This window comes from Bubalus bubalis, chromosome 6 (assembly GCF_019923935.1).
Source record: "Bubalus bubalis isolate 160015118507 breed Murrah chromosome 6, NDDB_SH_1, whole genome shotgun sequence".
NCBI classification, from domain to species: Eukaryota; Metazoa; Chordata; class Mammalia; order Artiodactyla; family Bovidae; genus Bubalus; species Bubalus bubalis.
In genome coordinates, this window is record NC_059162.1 from 80,116,361 (window position 1) to 80,134,344 (window position 17,984).

General features: G+C 42.1%; 1 protein-coding gene across 2 annotated transcripts in view; it reads left to right on the forward strand.

The window, feature by feature from the left end:
* Positions 1-632: 632 nt before the first annotated feature.
* Positions 633-17,984, forward strand: part of JAK1 (Janus kinase 1) — a 135,658-nt gene continuing 118,306 nt past the window's right edge. The window contains exon 1 of one of the 2 annotated variants that reach the window (XM_006058920.4): positions 633-876. The gene's annotated coding sequence lies outside the window, so the exon portion shown is untranslated. Of the gene's footprint in view, positions 877-1,784; positions 1,807-17,984 lie in introns of those variants that run through there. The other variant, XM_006058921.4, reaches the window with a different exon arrangement.

Consider the following 17,984-nt stretch of genomic DNA (forward strand, 5'->3'; position numbering starts at 1 on the left):
TAATTAAGTCTTGATTTGTTTCCTCATGGATGAAAGGAAGATAAAACCTACTTCGAGGGATTATTAGTAAAAAATTAAAATCGCTGGCACACATTAGATATCAACAAATGTGTTTATTACTATTTATACGTTTTTTAAAAAACTTCTAAGACCTTTAAATACAGAATGGGTAGGATGTGAAGTAACCTGTCAATGTAGGAAGATTTATTTCTTAAGTTCCTGTTAGCCTCGTGCCTCACTAGCTCGCCTCTTTCTCAGTGGGAACAAGAGGCAAAGAACTGTAAGAAATGCACCGTAGTGCACAAAGATGTGGTGAAGTGCACTGCAAATCTGAGAGGGGTCTACCTACGGCCAAATCCTGACAATTTCACTTTCTGGCCGCAGACCTCTCATCCTGCATTGGTGTTTTAGACTACGTGGTAAAAAGAAGCGAGAGAGGGGCGGGGGCGTGAGCAAAGCAGGATGGGGGCGGGGCTGGAAGGCTGGAAGGCTGGAGGCACTGGGTCCTGCGCGGTGGCCGTGCCACCGCCTCCGCCTCCACCGCGGTCCCCGCCCCCCTTTCCGGGGCAGCTGTGCGTGACGCCACGAGGAGGCGGAACCTGCCGAGGGGTGGTAGGCGGGGCCAGTCGTGGGGCGGGGCGGGAGGCGGGTGCGTCGCCCAGCGCAGGCCGCGGCGGCCGCCGAGTAGCTAGCCGCCGCAGACATACCCCGGCCCGCACCGAAAAGGTGATTGCCAACCCTGCGCCCACTCCTCAGCCCCCGGCGCGTCAACGCCGGGGCCCTGGGGGGTTAGCCGCTTAGGGAGCTGGCCGCCCGACCCTGACCCTGACCCTCGCAGTGACCCGGAGCCCCCCGGCCCAGGCGCACACGGAAGTGGTGAGTGTCACCGAGTGGAGGTAGGGAAGCCTGCGGCGGCCGTGGGCAGCGAGACTAGGGGCTCTCAGCCGGGCACTGGTGGGAGACGCGGCTGCCCCTCTCGGGCCTCGCGCGCCGCGCACCCTGGGTCGCTCCTCGCGCTGGACCTGGGGGCCGGGCCGGGCCGAGGTTGGGGCGGGCTGGGAAGGCGGGGGATTTCCAACAGAGCAGAGCCGGCTGGCGGCGGGGAGATCGGGGGCCGGGGCCCCCCAGCCCCGAAGGGGAAAGGTTAAGGCTCTCTGCCCCCTCCCCCAGAGTGCACACCAAGTTTTCATAAACAAGCCTGGGACGCGCTGACATCCTGTTTATACCACCCGGAGATACAGGCGCGGGGTTGAGGTTTGACGTCCCTCGCTCTTGAACCGAGAACTTGACCGCCAGCCTTTTGGCAGAATTGCCGGGGAGCGGTAGGAGGATTTTTCAGGCCTCAGGACGGATGCTGAGGGTCTTAGCCTTTGACTTCTTTGCCATCTCAGCGAAGGAAAGTTTCTAGGATTTGGGGCCCTGTTTGGGGCAAAGGGGCGTCGGGGGACTCAGGAGACGCCCCCTCCCCTTTTAGGTTCTTTTGGGACTCGGGCCCCAGGCAACCGGAGAAAAGTGTGAATGACGCACCCTGGGCCGGAGGGCCAGGGAAGAGGAACAGTGAAGAGCCGTTCGGCGAATAGTGAATCCTTCTGTAAAGGGTCTGCTTAACCGAAAGTGGGGCTGGTCTCTGGCTCCTTGTCTAACTCCTCAGACTCCGTCCGCGCGCGGCCGTCAAACATCAGAAAAGAGACGTCGCTTTAGCAGGACTAGTAAACACCCCCTTGTAAGTCACTCCCCAAGGTTCCAGGGATGTGGACGCCTTGGATTGTGTTTACCGAGGAACTTCTGTAGGAGACTAGAAAAAGGGTATGATTATTACCAGGTGTTCTGCACCTTTTTTTTTTTTTTTTTTTTTTTTTTTTGATACGGCATATTCTTTGTGAATTCCTTTGTGTCCATGGCAAGAGGACCCCGTCCCCCGTGCCACTTGGCTTAATACGTGGCTGTGAGCTGTTTTCTGTCCCTGGTTGGGTACATGCTTTTTTTTTTTTTTTAAGAGTCCAGGAGTTTTCTCTCTGTGGCAGTTTACATCTGTATAAAATTGTCATTACTTTTTTTCGGTGGATGAAAGCGTTAAAAACCTGACATAGTTAAGTGATGAGTATAATGGAGAAACAAATGTGATCGTGGAGTGTTTGGTTGTTGGCTTTTTTTCTTTTTTTTTTTTTAAGAAAGAGATTTGCGTTATGGGCATTTACAGACTGGAAAAAAATATTTAAGATGAACATTTTATATTGATTAAATCTTTGTTCCTTCCTTTCCAAAACCCCATTTTGTGTTGTTTCTGGCTTTTGCTTTGGGTGACTGTTTTTCAAGACCAAGCAGTCGTTTTTATTGAAGGATCAATGTGTTCTTCTGTACTTTGTGGTGAAGGTTAATGGAGGCTACAAGGGTACCAGACACTTTGGGTACAATAGGCATTGTAATATGGATAAAATGTCTCCTATGTATAGATCCAGATCACATTTAAAGACGCAAGTGCATCATACCTACAAGATTATGAACAGTGTGAATAGGAATAATCACAACCTCTTAACTCTCCGTGTTGTATTAGCTAAGCACTTATACTGTATCTTAGTTTCTCTAAATACCAAAATGTATTTTTTTAGTACTAGGATTGCAGTGTGACACTTCGTATTGAATAAAGCTAGTTTAGTTTCCCCATTCCACAATATACTAATTGCTTATTATTATTGGGAAATGATGATAGAGGGTGAATAAATTATACATACATAGATAAAATAATTCAAACATTTCCCAAAATATAACTATGTTTCAATTTGTTGTAATTTAGTCAGTCTTAATATCAATTTGGCTAATGCTCTATATGTGTTTATAATTGTCTCTGATCAATTGGTATCTACCCTTTGCAGGTTTAAAGTGTTCAGGGGAATTAGCTTGCAAAATGTTTTTAATTCAGACATTTGCTAAAAAGCTGGTGAAAGTAAGGAATTTTGAGGGCAGAATTGCTTTTTGCAGGAAAAGGGGCTCTTTAAATGACATGAAGAAATGCTTCTAAATGGGATAATGAAATCTGCAAGTTTAGATTCTGGGTTCACAAACACTAATGGTTTCAACTGCAGACCAGAAATTCTAATAATGTTTTGAAGTTATCACTCAGTTTCTTTTGAATAGCTTGAAGTATATGTTTGGACACAAACCCAGCTGAAGCAAGTGTTGAGAATGTGTAGGTTTATACCCATTTTAATAGAGGGGATTCTAAGGTATAGCTGCATTCATAAAGTTTATTAACAAAGACCGAAGTCTGTTTTTTGATTAAGTTTTTACCCTTTAAATGCACATTATTTTATATATCTTTATTATGTATATACTTATGTTCTAATGTGGTAATATGCTCTTAGAAGATATATCATCTGAGATGTGAGTGTTTATACAAGGAAATTTCTCTTGTCTGTTTTCACATTAAAAAAAATATTTTAAGTGGATAGAGAATTGATTAATTAACTGAATCTTGCTGAGCAAGCAGCATCTGATGGTCTGTGATTTATCATGGCCCAGTGTTCTGTGGAGCCTTATCATAGAATAAAGATACCAGAAAAAACCTTGTAGATTCTTTTGGACCAGTGTCCCTCAGCTGGGTATAATTGTGCGCCTAAGGAGGTATCTGCAGTTTCTGGAGACATTGTTAGTTGTTAGAACTGTCGGGGTGTGGTGGGAGTGGGAGGAGGCAGTGTTACTCGTGTCCAGTGGGTAGAGGTCAAGGATTCTGTTCAGCATCCTACAACGCATGGTGCAGCCCCCTACAGCAAAGAATTCTTTGGCTCAAAATGTCAGTAGTGTTGGGCTTGAGAAATTATGCTTTAGCCAAGTGGGTAACAAGATCCTGGCTTCTGTCATGGCAGGCTGCTTCACTCAGGCACCTGTTTTCTTCATCTGTAAAATATCCACTTTGGCTGTCACACAAAGCTGTTGGGAAAAATTACAAAAATAATGGATGGAAACCATGAAGTGCTGTGCAAATTATAACTATTGTGAAGACGTGATTTTTTTTTTAATTGAAATATAGTTGATTTATAGTGTTGTACTGATCTCTGCTGTACTGCAGTGACTCAGTAATACACACATAGACTTTTTAATATTCTTTTCCATTATGGTTTATTAAATATAGTTCCCTGTGCTATACAGTAGGACCTTGCTGTTTATCTATCCTACATATAATTGTTTGCATCTGCTAATCCCAAACTTCCCCATCCTGCTCCCTCTTGGCAATCACTTTTAGAGAACCCCCTTGGTTCTTTGTAAGATGTGATTTTTTAAAATAAATGAATTGTTAGGTATACTGGTTGTTGAGGAGGAAAGGGGGTACAGTATGTTGAATGCCAAAATTGGATTATTTGGTGTTATTAAATTCTTCCTTCATTTTATAGGGTAGAGGATTTACTTAATGTAGTTTTATTATTATTAGAACATAAAATTTTAATCTCCATTATTTCTTTAAATGTAAAGATTTTCTCATTTAATGCATTGAAAAAACAAAACAAAACAAAACAAAAAAACAAACACACATTAGACCATAAAGTAGAAAGTACAGGAGAAAAGTCAGCCATGGCCCACTCCCTTACCCATTTAAGGACAAGTTCTTATCAGTTTTTTTTCTATTCGAGTCATTAATGCAGGAGAAGAGTTAACTATGGAAAAAGCAACAGCTGGTGACCAGGGAAGGTGCTGTTTGCTTTTGTGCCCTTCATTTTTTTCCCTAATAATTATGTACAGTCAGTTATGTTATAGAAGACATTAGAGGAATTGGTTCTTTGTTTTTGTACTTTGTCAACTGCCCTCCACCCGCCTTCTTGTTTGGCATGCTGTTTCCTCTCTGCTTCTTGCTCTCCTCTCAGCTAGGTGTGCCACTGTTGCTTCCTGTCTCGAAAACCCTATGGTAACATAGCAGCTGCCATGTTGAAATGACCGTGTTTCAGGGCAGGAAACTACTTCCTATGAGTATTCTTTCCTCTGAAGTGCACCAGCTTTTTTTGGCAGTTTGAGGCAACAAGAAAGCATAAAAGTTTTAAGTTCATTTCCGTGGTGTATTTACTTCTGAGGTTTTATGATCTGTGATTCTTAACAGCTATCAGTGGGCACACCATTTTTCCTTGGTGCTCTGAGTAAACTGCCGAATGCCCAGTCAAGCCCTGCTTTAGAAGCAATGTAAATTTAAGTCTGCTCTAGACAGAAGACTGAGCTGGTCTTTGTTGGGATTTTTCTAATCTGTGGTAACTGAATTTACTTACCATTAATATTCACACAGCACTCTGTTGCATTCATTTATTCATTTAGTAAATACTTTTTGAGCTCCTGTTGTGAGCCTCAGGGAGGGAGTAAACAGAAAAAAACAGGCAAAAATTCTACTTTTATAGAGTTTGGTGGATGATCCTTTGTATGTTCATAGAGTCTTCGTTGCAGGTTATGCACATAAAAATAAGTAAATCCTACATTATAGAATGTTTCCTGGAAACCATCATGGTACTCCTTTAAAGTCAGAGTACCAAGTAGCTCACCCCTTGTTCCCCACTTTTTATAGATTCATTAACTCATTCTTTGTATATACAAACATCTCTTTGTTACAAAGTTCCTGGCAGATGGATAAGACAGTTCATATGGAAACAAGCCTGCTATAAATATAACACAGTCTGGTTGATGTTATAGTAGAGGTCAGAGTTAAGAGCACTTTAGCCCCTGAAGAGAGCTGAATCCTGCTTGGAGCCCTTGTCTGATGCTTTTTTTTTTTTTTTTCCTGGCTGCTCCTCGCAGCATGGGCATGTGAGGTCTTTAGTGACCAGGGGCTATTCCCAAGCCTCCTGCAGAGGAAGCCAGAAGCCTTAACCACTGGACCACCAGGGAAGTCCCTCCAATGCTTTTTTTTTTTTTTTTTTTCTTTTTTAAGAAAATCATTTGAGTTGGGCTTGAGGAGTAAGTAGGAGTTCTTTTCCTTAGGGGTGGATGGAAATTGAGGCAGAGATAGAGCATGAGCAAAGGCACAGAGGTGGGCATGTACATGTGGGTGACCAATTTGGAGGTGGCCACAGTGACCAGAGCAGGGTACTGAGAGGCAGCAGAAAGAGGCTGGGCTTGGACATACAGGATGGGGCCAGGCTCTGAAGACTACTCAAGTCTCTGAGCGTTGTGAGTTCAGAGACCGTGGCCCATGTTGAATGAATGAACTAGGAAGATGGGAAGCCATTCATAGTTTTTGAGCTTCAGAATAGCATCATTAGAAAATGGAAGTACCGACAGCTCTATAAAGGATCAGCTTCATTTGACCATTGTGCAACTGTTCATCCTCTGCATCACAGAAAATGGTCCTTACTATACACTTTTATCAATTGTTCAGAAGACTGCTAGGAAATAGAAATACTTAGAGTCAGAATACATGTCATTAAGTCCACGTATGTTTTCCTTATAGTAGAGTAAAATTTTATTTTGCTTTGCTTTTAATTTATAAAGGATTTGTAGACAATTAACCTAACTGATTCTCAAGGCAGTAGGAGATTAAATACAACAAATGCAAGAGATGGGAATTGTTAAGAGGGTGAATACAGGAAGGTACATTGTCTGAGGCAGGCAGTGTTAATTTTTATATTGGAAGTGAATGAGGAGAGGTTTATGAAAAGCAGAACCTTAACTCAAAAAGTGAAGCACCCTGTGTGGGGCCATTTAGTGGAGAGGCCGAGCCATCATAAATACCATAGCATATTGAAGGTGTCATTCTCACAACACAGTACAGTAATTGGTATGGAAAATGAGCAAACCATTAAGAAGAGAAGAGTTCAAGTTGTGGAGCATAATGGAAATGAGGCCAAATACTTCTGGTCTCTAGGAGAAAAGGGCAGCTTTAGGGGTTGAGAGATATGCAAGTGGTAGGCAGAGGTGGGGGTGGAGTAAGAAGCTGCTATCACAATTGCAATAGGACAGCCTTGAAGAAAGAGCTTTCTTCTGTGTGAAAACCTGGTGAGGAATTTTTGCTCGGCAGGAGGAGCTTTCACTCTTCAGGGAAAGTGACTTGAGTGATCTACCTCTGCAAACCTAAGGAGGGGAGCTGTGGCTTTCTGTGGAGAAGGTGATGATAATTGCTGGAACCCACCAGTGAGGAGGGGGGAGAGACTATATCAGGTCAACTTAGTTACACGTCTGGATAGTACACAGACAGACTTACTGTCTTGTTTTTTATGTAATCTGTGTTTTTGGAGGCTCTGGAGCTGGACTGTTTAGTTTGATCCTAGCTGTAAGAATGTGGGCAGGTTATACCTGTTTCCTTATCCATAAAAGGAAGTTGAGGTAGTACCTACCTCTAGGATTATTTGAATATTGAGTGACTGACTACACCTAAAGGTTTGGGAGTGGTGCCAGGCACATGTTATGGTGTTAAACATTTTTTGGCTCTCTCGCTTTCTTTTTTTTTTTCCCTTCTAATTGGTGAATATGCTTTGTGTTAAAAACGAAGAGTTCAAATTATATCCAGAATGCTGTAAGATGGTAGGGAAGCGGACCCACTAAATAGAAAACAAAGAGTAGCTGATTCATTCAATATTAGAAAGGCTTCAGTTAGAAATGGATAAATAAAAAATGTTTAGGCACCTAAAGAAGACATTTTCTCAAATCTAGAAGAGTTCAGTATGTAGACAGCCCCAAGGTGGTAAATAAATTAGGTTTTGCCCCATTTTTAACATTTTTAAGAAAAAATGAGAAACAAAGGTGCTTTTAATTTAACTTTAAATGCCATCCAAGGTATATAATTTGGTAGGAATGTATTAGGCTTTCTGGGAAAGTCAGTATAAAAATACTGTGTTGCTCTCCCTGATTCAGTTTACTTAGCGAGTGGTGAGCTGTTGGCAGAGGGGCACCAGCATACCTGTTTGTAAAATGGTGTCTTTAGAGTTTTGTAGAAGCTTAAAATCTTATAAATCAGGTAATGTCCTAGGGAATTTGCTGTTAAGGAATTATAAATGTTTATGAAAACTCTTAAATAATGTTGTTTCCCCTGAGTGCTGTTTTTATCAAGTTTCTTTTTCCATGTATGTGTTGCATTTTCCTAAAGCAAGACTTACCTAAAACATAAAATTGTACAAAAGTTGGCTCTTCTTCCTATCACATTGTGAATGTATCTGTATTTCTTTCTCAGTAATGTTTATGTTGCATTTATTCATATTCTTAAGAACAGTAGTTGTCATATGGTTGGAAAGGCACTCTTGATGATAGGCTCATTCCATGTGCTCTGAGTAACAAAGAAGTTAGCTGTCTCTTCTCCTTGTCTTCGCATTTGACAAGGAAAGTGACAGTAAAACTCCCTAGTTTTTACTGGGGAGGTGATGCGTAAGGTAGGGAAGTCCAGCTCAAATGGTGAACAGGCTGACTGACCTATAGATATTAAAAAAAAAATAAATTTAGGTCTGTTAAATCCCAGGTACGTTGGGTAATTCAGACAAGTTGAATGTATAAAGCAGAAGTAGATAAGAACACTTTGTAGTTAATGCAACTCTTGTTTTAAATGGTGTCTTAAAGGGCTTAAGGGTATTAGAACTGACAGCAGTTTATTCAGTTAAGCACAGTTTTATCTGCAGGCTTATTTGCACAGTTAATTTGCTCAGACTGTAGCAAGGCTGTAATTTATAGCGATTTTTCAATTAGTAGAATTTAAAATAATCTTTTATGTTACAGTGGGAGAAAAGAGAGAAGAAAAAAAATCAAGGAGAAAATAATCTGCCAAATGTATATTTTCCCAGCGAAAAATCTTATTATAAAACTAGCTGAATGGGCCATACAACAGGGAGGCAGATAGATGAGATTATATCATAGAGAGGTACTCTGGGTGTTTGGCCAAGTACACCTGCAAATCCACTTCAGGGCTAATTCACAAAATACAGATTTAAAAAGGAAGATGCTTTAATGCCTATATTTAATATTCTGAATGATTTTGTTCAGTTAAAGTCATCTGTAAAACTATGGGCAAGTCTGTTAATCACTGTATGTCAGTTACCTCATTGGGAAGATCATCTGATATATGATGATACCTCAAAACACCCCCCCCTTTTTTTTTTACATATTTAGAATGACCTTCACCTAGTTGGTCAGAAGTAGGAAGGGGAGATCAGAGGAGGCCAGACTGCCCTAAACATAAATTGTAAGCCTACCTGATGTGGGATTTGGGAAGTAATAAGCCACTTGTGATGCATAAACTGCTTGAGATAAAATTGCTCTTGGGTTTTCATGTTCATTCCATTACTTTTCCATTATCTGTAGATTGTATATTATGTGAGAACATGATGGGCCTGATTCCTGCCCTCAGAAGCTGCCTGGCTAGTAAAAGACACAATACTTAAACAGTTACACAACTGCTTGTAACAAGAATGCTGAGTACCTGGGGAGATGTTTTAGTTTGGTATAAAGCAGAGGTGGGGGGCAGTAAGAAGAGGGGTCTTTGTGATTTTTTTTTTTAAATTGCAATATGAAGAGTGAAAGAGCTAGCCAGGCCTAGAGGCTGTGGAGGTTTTCCAGCCAGAGGAAACCGCACAAGGGATCTGAGGTGAAACCAACACTGGAGTAGAGCGGACAGAGGGGCAAACTGGCGAACTGGCAGCCGCCCGCGGAGGCAGGGCCTTAGCCTAGCACGGCAGGGGCAACTGAAGGCTTCAAGACGTGGGTTACAGGGTGGGACTGGAGTCACTGTATGACATACAGGATTCCGCACCCCACCCCTGGGAGCACCTCTGCCTACTCTGCTACCAAGTGCCTTGAAAGTCTTACTTCCTCCCATATACTCATTCTTTAACCCTTTGCTATCTGACTACCATCTCCACGCTCTTAAGACTTGTTTGAGGTCACCAGTGACCTTTTTGCTGTCACACTGAGGCCTTTTTAATACACTTATCTGAGACATTTTGATGCTGCTAAACACTCCTTCCTGAAAGATGCCCCACCCCACTGCTGTCTGGCTTCTGAGACATAATATTCCTTTCCTTTCTCTCCTTGTCTTGGTTGTCTTCTCTTAGGTGTCTTCCCTTGCTGTTCTCTCTCTCATGCCCCCCGTCAAAGACTTTCCTAAAGGTTCTGCGACTGGCAGATCTTATGTGTTCCTAGAACTGCAGGTGACCTGCTTTCACCTGTGTTCCAGTTGTCTCTTTTATTCATATTCCTTCTTCTCCACCCCCTACTTGCCCAAATACTGACTGAGCAGCTTTAGGCAACTGTTCAGGGCACTGGGGACACAGGAATAAGAGGTAGGGTCTCGTTCTTAAGGAGCCAACATTCAAAGATGTTAAACATGGTAATAAAGAAGATAATTTCAGGTGAGGATAAAGAAACAGTATGGTATGGGTAGAGAATGCTTAGGTAGGCAGGAGAGGGGCTACCTCTGAGGAAATGACATTTGGGCTCAGACTGCCGGAGCCAGGCCATGCCAGGACCTGGAGGAAGAATACCAGGCAGAGAACAGCAGGTGCCTAGGCCCCATGGTGGCATGAGCTTTCCATTCCATGGTGGACTTGCTTACCTGAATGTCTTGTTGATACCTCCTGTTTAACTGCTTCAGAATTGATAGCATCTTTTTCTGACCCAGCCAACCAGTGGGTGATTTCTCTGTTCCTCTTAGTACTGTGTCTATGCATAGCCCTCAAAATCAGTGGTTAGAAAACTTTTCCTGTAGAAAGGAAGACAGTGAATGTTTTCAACTTTGGGGAGCATGCCGCTCTGTGACAACTCCGCAGTTCGGCAGCTGTGTAACTAAAGCAGACACAGACAACATGTAAACCAACGGGTGTGCCCGTGCTCCAGGAGAACTTTGTGTGTGGACGCTGACATTTGAGTGTCCACTTGTCACAAATTATTTTTTCCCCAACCATTTGAAAATGTGAAAATCAGGGACTTCTGTGGTAGTCCCGTGGTTAAGACTCTGCGCACTCCCAATGCAGGGTGTGTGAGTTCAGTTCCTGGTTGGGAAAGTTCCACATGCTGCGTGGTATGGCAAAAAAAAAAAAAAAAAAAAAGTAAAATTTGTACACTTCTTTGCTGTGGAAAACAGGCGGGAGGCCAGACTTGGCATGTGGACCCAAGTGTGCTGACCCTGCCTTATTTCATCTTGGTTTCTCTCCCTCCAGCCCCCAGTTCAGCAGTTTGCCAGACCCTCTCAGTGTCCCTCCCAGTGTGTGGCTCTTCTCTGCTGTTCCCTGCCTCTGACCTAGCTTTCCTTTCATTACCTGGGTGATCACAGTAGTCTCCAACCCAGTCTCCCTCCCTCCAGCCTTCCCCTGCCTTCTGTCTTCCCCACAGACATTGGAGAATCTTCATGCAGTTGACTCATGTCATAGAATTTCCCGGACTGCTGGCTTTATAAGCTCTATTGTCTGCAGAAAACAGTCCGAATTCCACCTTTGTGTAGTATTCAAGGGTCCCTGTCATAAGATCTCAGTTTTTCAGCTTATTGTCCCATTTCTTTCATCTATCTACACTGTGCCCAAATAGATGGTTCACTATTTTACATTTGCGCCTCAAACATTTCTCGTATTTTTTTCTGCTTCCTCACCCTCTGTGGACCTGCCCATGCCTCGTGCTCTCCATCTGTCACGATTCTGTGACTGTCAGGGTCCCTCCGTCTCCAGCCCCCACAGAAGGCGTGTGCTGTATACACTTGGTTCCTTGGCTGCGCGCAGTCCTCTTTCAGGGCGTGGTGTTCGCCTTGTGCTGCAGTTGCTGTGTAGGCTTTCCTCCACTGTGCAGTCCCAGGGTTCTTGAGGACAGGGCCTTATTCCCTGTAATATCCCCTTTCACAGAAGGTACATGGTTGTTTATTCAGTAAACGCTAAATCCTGTGTAAACGATTTGTAGAGGCTCAAAGGGGGAACATTTTTACTAGGAATGGGACCACATTAAATCCTGACTCTTGTATGAAGTAGTACAGTTTTGTGAAAGATCAAACATTTTGGAAGACTGCTGTGATATTCTTGGTCCTGTCATAAGTTTTAATGTTCCTCTTCAGGAATTGATATTTCCTTTTGTATAAAAGAAAAAGAGAAAGACTGCTCAGTAAATCATGTTTCCTTTCCTGAAAACTCAAGGCCAAGTTATTTGCTTATTTTAGGCTGCTGTTCATTTTTCTCACGATAGTCTCCCTGCCTCAGTCTTCCACCAGATCACTTGTCACATGTATTAAATACATTTAATGAACGGTTCTGGTGTATGTGTGTGTGTGTGTGTTTATGTGTATAAGAAGCCCCAACTTTTGGTAAGAAATAGGAATTTAAATAAAAAATACTAGGCCCCTGTTTTATGCAACCTGATGCGACTTAAAGATGGTGAATATCTTAGAAGAAGCAGGGAAAAAGGCCCTGGGGCAATACGGGAATCATGCTGTGAGTTTGGTGGAAAATGAGCAGACCACTTTGAGTGTCTGGTGCTCTTTTGGTGAACTTGTCCTTCGGGTAGCTCACGTCTCCCAGGTTTGTGGGGCATGTGGCACATCTTGTCAAGTGCTAAGGAGGGGGAGCAAGAGGATGAGACTCAAGATTAGTAAGCTTTTACTACGTGTCAGCTGTTTACGTGCTTTGCATTTGATATTTAATTTAATCTTTTAATAGCCAGAGAGTTGAATCTTAATGGCATCATTTTCCACATGAGCAAACAAAGCTAATGGCATAGCTGAAATTCAAATTTGCAGCACTCATTAAAAAAAAAAAAAGCTTTCTACTCGTCTTCCTTCCTCCCTAGCTTTACCGAGATCCAATTGGAAAACACTTTAACTCTTAAAAAGGCCTTCTTTCTATTGTCTTGTCACTCCCTCCCTTTTATTTCTGGCATTTACATGAAAACCTGAGGAGTGTGGTGCTACCCTCCTTTCCAGCCTGATGCTTCTGAAGCAGTTTCAGGCTTTAGGAGAAGTGCTTCTAGCCACCTGTGTTGTGTTTGGTATTGTTAGATGCTAAGTAATGAAGATCTGAAAGGATTGTTTTTTGTGGGGGGATGAGGGGTGAGGTGAGATGGGCTAATTGGGAGATTAGATTGAGATGGGTGAGTTGGGTTAATTTAGCAGTCCTAAAGATAATTTAGTATTTTCCTGTGAAATATTTTTGACATTTTAAAATCAAACTCGACTTTCTGTTACTTTATATTACTTGGTTATTGTATAACATGTCCCATGATTACCTGTTTAGATCTGAGTATTCTAGATGTGTTATGAAAAGCATTCTGGACTTGGAACCAGGAGGAGCTGGTCTTAGGCTTTCCTCTGACACTGTGATTTTGGGCTCCCAATTGATCCTCACTTTCTCTCAACTATGAAAGTGAAATTTGCTCAGTTGTGCAAATTTACTCTTTGCGCCCCCATGGCCTATACAGTCCATGAATTCTCCAGGCCATAATATTGGAATGGGTAGTCTTTCCCTTCTCCAGAGGATCTTTCCAACTCAGGGATCAAAACCAGGTCTCCCACATTGCGGGCAGATTCTTTACCAGCTGAGCCACAAGGGAAGCCCAAGAGTACTGAAGTGGGTAGCCTATCCCTGATCTTCCTGACCCAGGAATCGAACTGGGGTCTCCTGCATTGCAGGCAGATTCTTTGCCACTGAGCTATCATGGAAGCTGTAAAGTGGATTTAATAGAACCTGTCACCATGGCTGTTTTGTGAAGGTTAAATAACTTAGTTCACCGTTTCAGACAGTGCCTGGGATTCAGTACCATTTAATAAATGTTAGTTACCTACTCCCACCCCAGATACTGAACATTGTCAGAAAGTCTGTAAATGATTATGTAATGTTTATATATTTAAAGTGGGAACTTTATTATTCAAGCTATAAACTTCTAATGCAGGAAACCCCCTTATGTTAATAGCTGGTTCCCACTAATATACAAAAGCATCAGTATAAGATAATGGTTCGGACTTCCCAAATCTGGAACCAGTGTCTGTGGGTTTGAATCCTACTTTATTTTACGAACTGAGTTTATTTTACTAGTAAGTTATTCAACCTCAGTTTTCCCTACTTCAGAATAAGAATAGCGTACCTACTTTATAGGATTGTAAAGATTAAATGAGCACGTGTAATTGTATACCAACATCCTACAAGGTTTTACTACTGTTATTATTTGTTAACCTCTGTCTTCTCATTGTATAGACAGCCAATAAGTCAACTGGAAAGTTCCTGAGGTTCCATCTCCTATCTTCTCTGATCAGGAGAATCCTCCGTACATCATAAACCTGTCTTTTTCCTGTCTCCAGGCTCTTCTTGTGCACTTCATTTTAGTTCATGCTACCCTTTTCTCATGTGTAGTGCACTTTCATCAAACCCCTTCTTTGCACATTTCTTGCCTAGACACTTAAATCTCTTTTTGTTTTATGTGAAAACCCAAACATTTTCTAATAATGACTGATAATCCCAACTATGGATGCTTTTATTCTAAGGAGAATTAAAGGTGTGTAATCTCAAGCAAATGAAAAAAATATACCAAATATTATTTATGAAATGCCTATTCTGTGCCAGTCATTCAGATTCGTAAACTGAGGCTTAGAATGGTTGGATAGCATGGTTCTCTCTGGCTGCAGCAATATTTTCTGCTTATTTGGCAGGGCAGCTGTATAGTGTTGCAGGTATTTTGTGTTCAATTAGTCTTTTGTGTGTTGGCTTGGAAATCTGACCACGTTTACAGTAGTGTGTACTGGGGGGAAATGAGCTCCAAATTTCAAATAACCAATTGGGAATGAATTTTTATAAAGACCCAACTGTTTATAAACTTGAGACTACCAGTGTACTTGTTGGACTATATTCCCCGCATTGCTAGACTTTAAGGCTTATGTGCCTTGCTTTATGGTACACACGTTATTGCACTAATTTGCTTAGTTGTCTGTCCTCATCTGTGGCTGACCTTTGTATCCCCAGCTGCTACCATTGTGTTTGCCACATAGTTGGGACCCTGTGAGGAGACCTAGTTAGTCCTCTTTAAAAAAATATCAATGGTTTTTTATACTTCTCTGTAGTTAGATATATTTCAATTAAAAAAATCAATGTCAGATAACTTTGAAAGAGGAATATTGCCGTGCAGTTAACAAGCAGAAGAAAATACTGCTTATGCTAGGCTGAATCAAGACATTTAAAGGTATTTGGGAGCCAGACACTTCTGAGAATATTGCTTTGATTATTGGGAGGCAAGGAAAGCTGTCAAACGAGTTCCTTCTTGGCTTGGAGTCTTGTTTACTTTTCTCAGGTTAGAACTGATAGCTCTGATGGTTTTAAGAGACCATGGAGACAGGTCTGCTATGAAATGCCAGCATATTTAGTTCTAAGTTTATAGACATTTTCTAGCAATTGTTGTTGAATGGTTTGTAGCTACACAATGACCATAATATCTTATAATAATTTTAAGAGTTCAAAGAAAGCAAAGCCACCCAGGGGCACTTCCTTCCCCAATTTTACAACAGAGAATCAGAGCACTTAGTGACTCACCCAAGACATCTGTGGGCCACCTCTTTGGTATCTGCTCAATTTGTGATTGAGTCATAAATGATACAGAAGGTAGTCACATGGAGAGCTTGGATAACTAAATACGTACCCATTTGTTCAAATAGTTCTGAGAAGTCTAGATGTATTTGTGGATAGGAGATTTGGAGATTATCTGAGAGAAATGAGGATTATGTAAGGTTCAGCCCGTTACCCTGAACATTATGAAGGGCAGTGTCTTGTGGGAGAAGAGATACTAAACTGTTGTTTTGGGCCCTTGCCACACTGGAAGTTGCAGAGGTCAGGAGCCAAGTCAGTCTTACTTACACTTCTAGTCTCAGTCAGCCTCGTGCCTGCAGGTGAGCAGCTGGTCAATAATAGAGTTTTATTGATCACATGAATGCCAGTGATGGACTTGCGGAAAGCCTGTTTGGTGGTTTGACTGGCATTTCTTTTTTATGTTATTTCTTTTGTCAGGAGAAAAGCCACTTTACAAAGTACACCAAATCTAATTAGACCTTAACGGATGTAACAGTTGTATTAAGAACAGCAAAAACAAAGAGAAGTCATTACTGATAAAAAAGTGCTCTCTTGTACAACTTTCATTTGAAACATTAAACAGCTGAAATTCAGAGAGGCAAAGCGGTTTTGAGTTAGCCCCATGCCCTGCCCTTACCCCCTGCACCAGGTGGCTGCGCTGCTCTTAACCGGTTCGAGGAAACAGCACAGCCTGTGATGCCTCCCCTCCCACAGTCTGCTTGAGTCGAGCAGCTCACAGGTGCTTCTGTCGCCTGGTTCCACAGAACTTCCTGGAGGCCTGGTCTCAGGCCTGCTGCCTCTGGTCACTGTCAAGGCTCTGTCCACACACCTGAGTCAGAACTGCCTGTCCTTGTCTTGTTCTTGTAGCAGGGCCTGCTCTCGGCACATTCTCACTGTGGGATCGAAGACTGGGAAGAAATTCAATCAAGGTGTGTATGGTTGAAACCGGGTGCTTCAGCGCAGTCGGCTTAACCTGACTTGAGCCTCTGAGGAGAGAACAGTTTTCATTTTTTTTCCTTTTACCTTTTTCTTTAGACATTAAAAAGATTCATTCAGGCTGCGAATTGAAAACTGTTTGTAACTTTTAAATTTTATATAAGAAAGGTACGTATTTTATGGGATCTACATCAATCTATATTTGGTTTTCTTTCTAGAGACATTAGGCCTTTGCATTTTAGTTGCTTCTCTAAAGAGTTATGTTTGGATTAATTTTAGATAATTTATTTATCCTGTGTTCGAAAAGTAGTTACAGTTTCAAATAGAATTCTGTTAACCATTCTTGCATTTACTTTTAGAGAAGTCAGGGCCTAACATTGGCTCTTTGTAGGCAGTCATTAGAAATTTGCTATAGCTAATGCAGAATTCTTTAGAAATTTATTTAGCATTTTAAAGAAATTAAACAACATATTTGCATTTTATGAAAATTAGAAGTAAATAATAATTCTAAGATGTCACTCAGATAAACACTTTTGTTACTGTTTCAGTGTTTATGGTTTCAGCCTTTGTTTTGTGTATGTATGAATCTATAAGTTAAAAAAAATTTCTAGGAGATAATAGAATGTAGTGCTACAGTCTGGTTTTCTCACCAAGTGACTTCTCACCCTACCAGGTAATAAATTTTGGTTAGGGCAACACCTTTTTATGGTATATGATATGGAAGAATGAGAAACGCTGGACTGGGAGAAACACAAGTTGGAATCAAGATTGCCGGGAGAAATATCAATAACCTCAGATATGCAGATGACACCACCCTTATGGCAGAAAGTGAAGAGGAACTCAAAAGCCTCTTGATGAAAGTGAAAGAGGAGAGTGAAAAAGTTGGCTTAAAGCTCAACATTCAGAAAATGAAGATCATGGCCCCCGGTCCCACCACTTCATGGGAAATAGATGGGGAAACAGTGGAAACAGTGTCAGACTTTATTTTTCTGGGCTCCAAAATCACTACAGATGGTGACTGCAGCCATGAAATTAAAAGATGCTTACTCCTTGGAAGGAAAGTTATGACCAACCTAGATGGCATATTCAAAAGCAGAGACATTACTTTGCCAACAAAGGTCCGTCTAGTCAAGGCTATGGTTTTTCCTGTGGTCATGTATGGATGTGAGAGTTGGACTGTGAAGAAGGCTGAGCGCCGAAGAATTGATGCTTTTGAACTGTGGTGTTGGAGAAGACTCTTGAGAGTCCCTTGGACTGCAAGGAGATCCAACCAGTGCATCCTGAAGGAGATCAGCCCTGGGATTTCTTTGGAAGGAATGATGCTAAAGCTGAAACTCCAGTACTTTGGCCACCTCATGTGAAGAGTTGACTCATTGGAAAAGACTGTGATGCTGGGAGGGATTGGGGGCAGGAGGAGAAGGGGATGACAGAGGATGAGATGGCTGGATGGCATCACTGACTCAATGGGCGTGAGTCTCAGTGAACTCCGGGAGTTGGTGATGGACAGGGAGGCCTGGCGTGCTGCGATTCATGGGGTTGCAAAGAGTCGAACAAGACTGAGTGACTGATCTGATC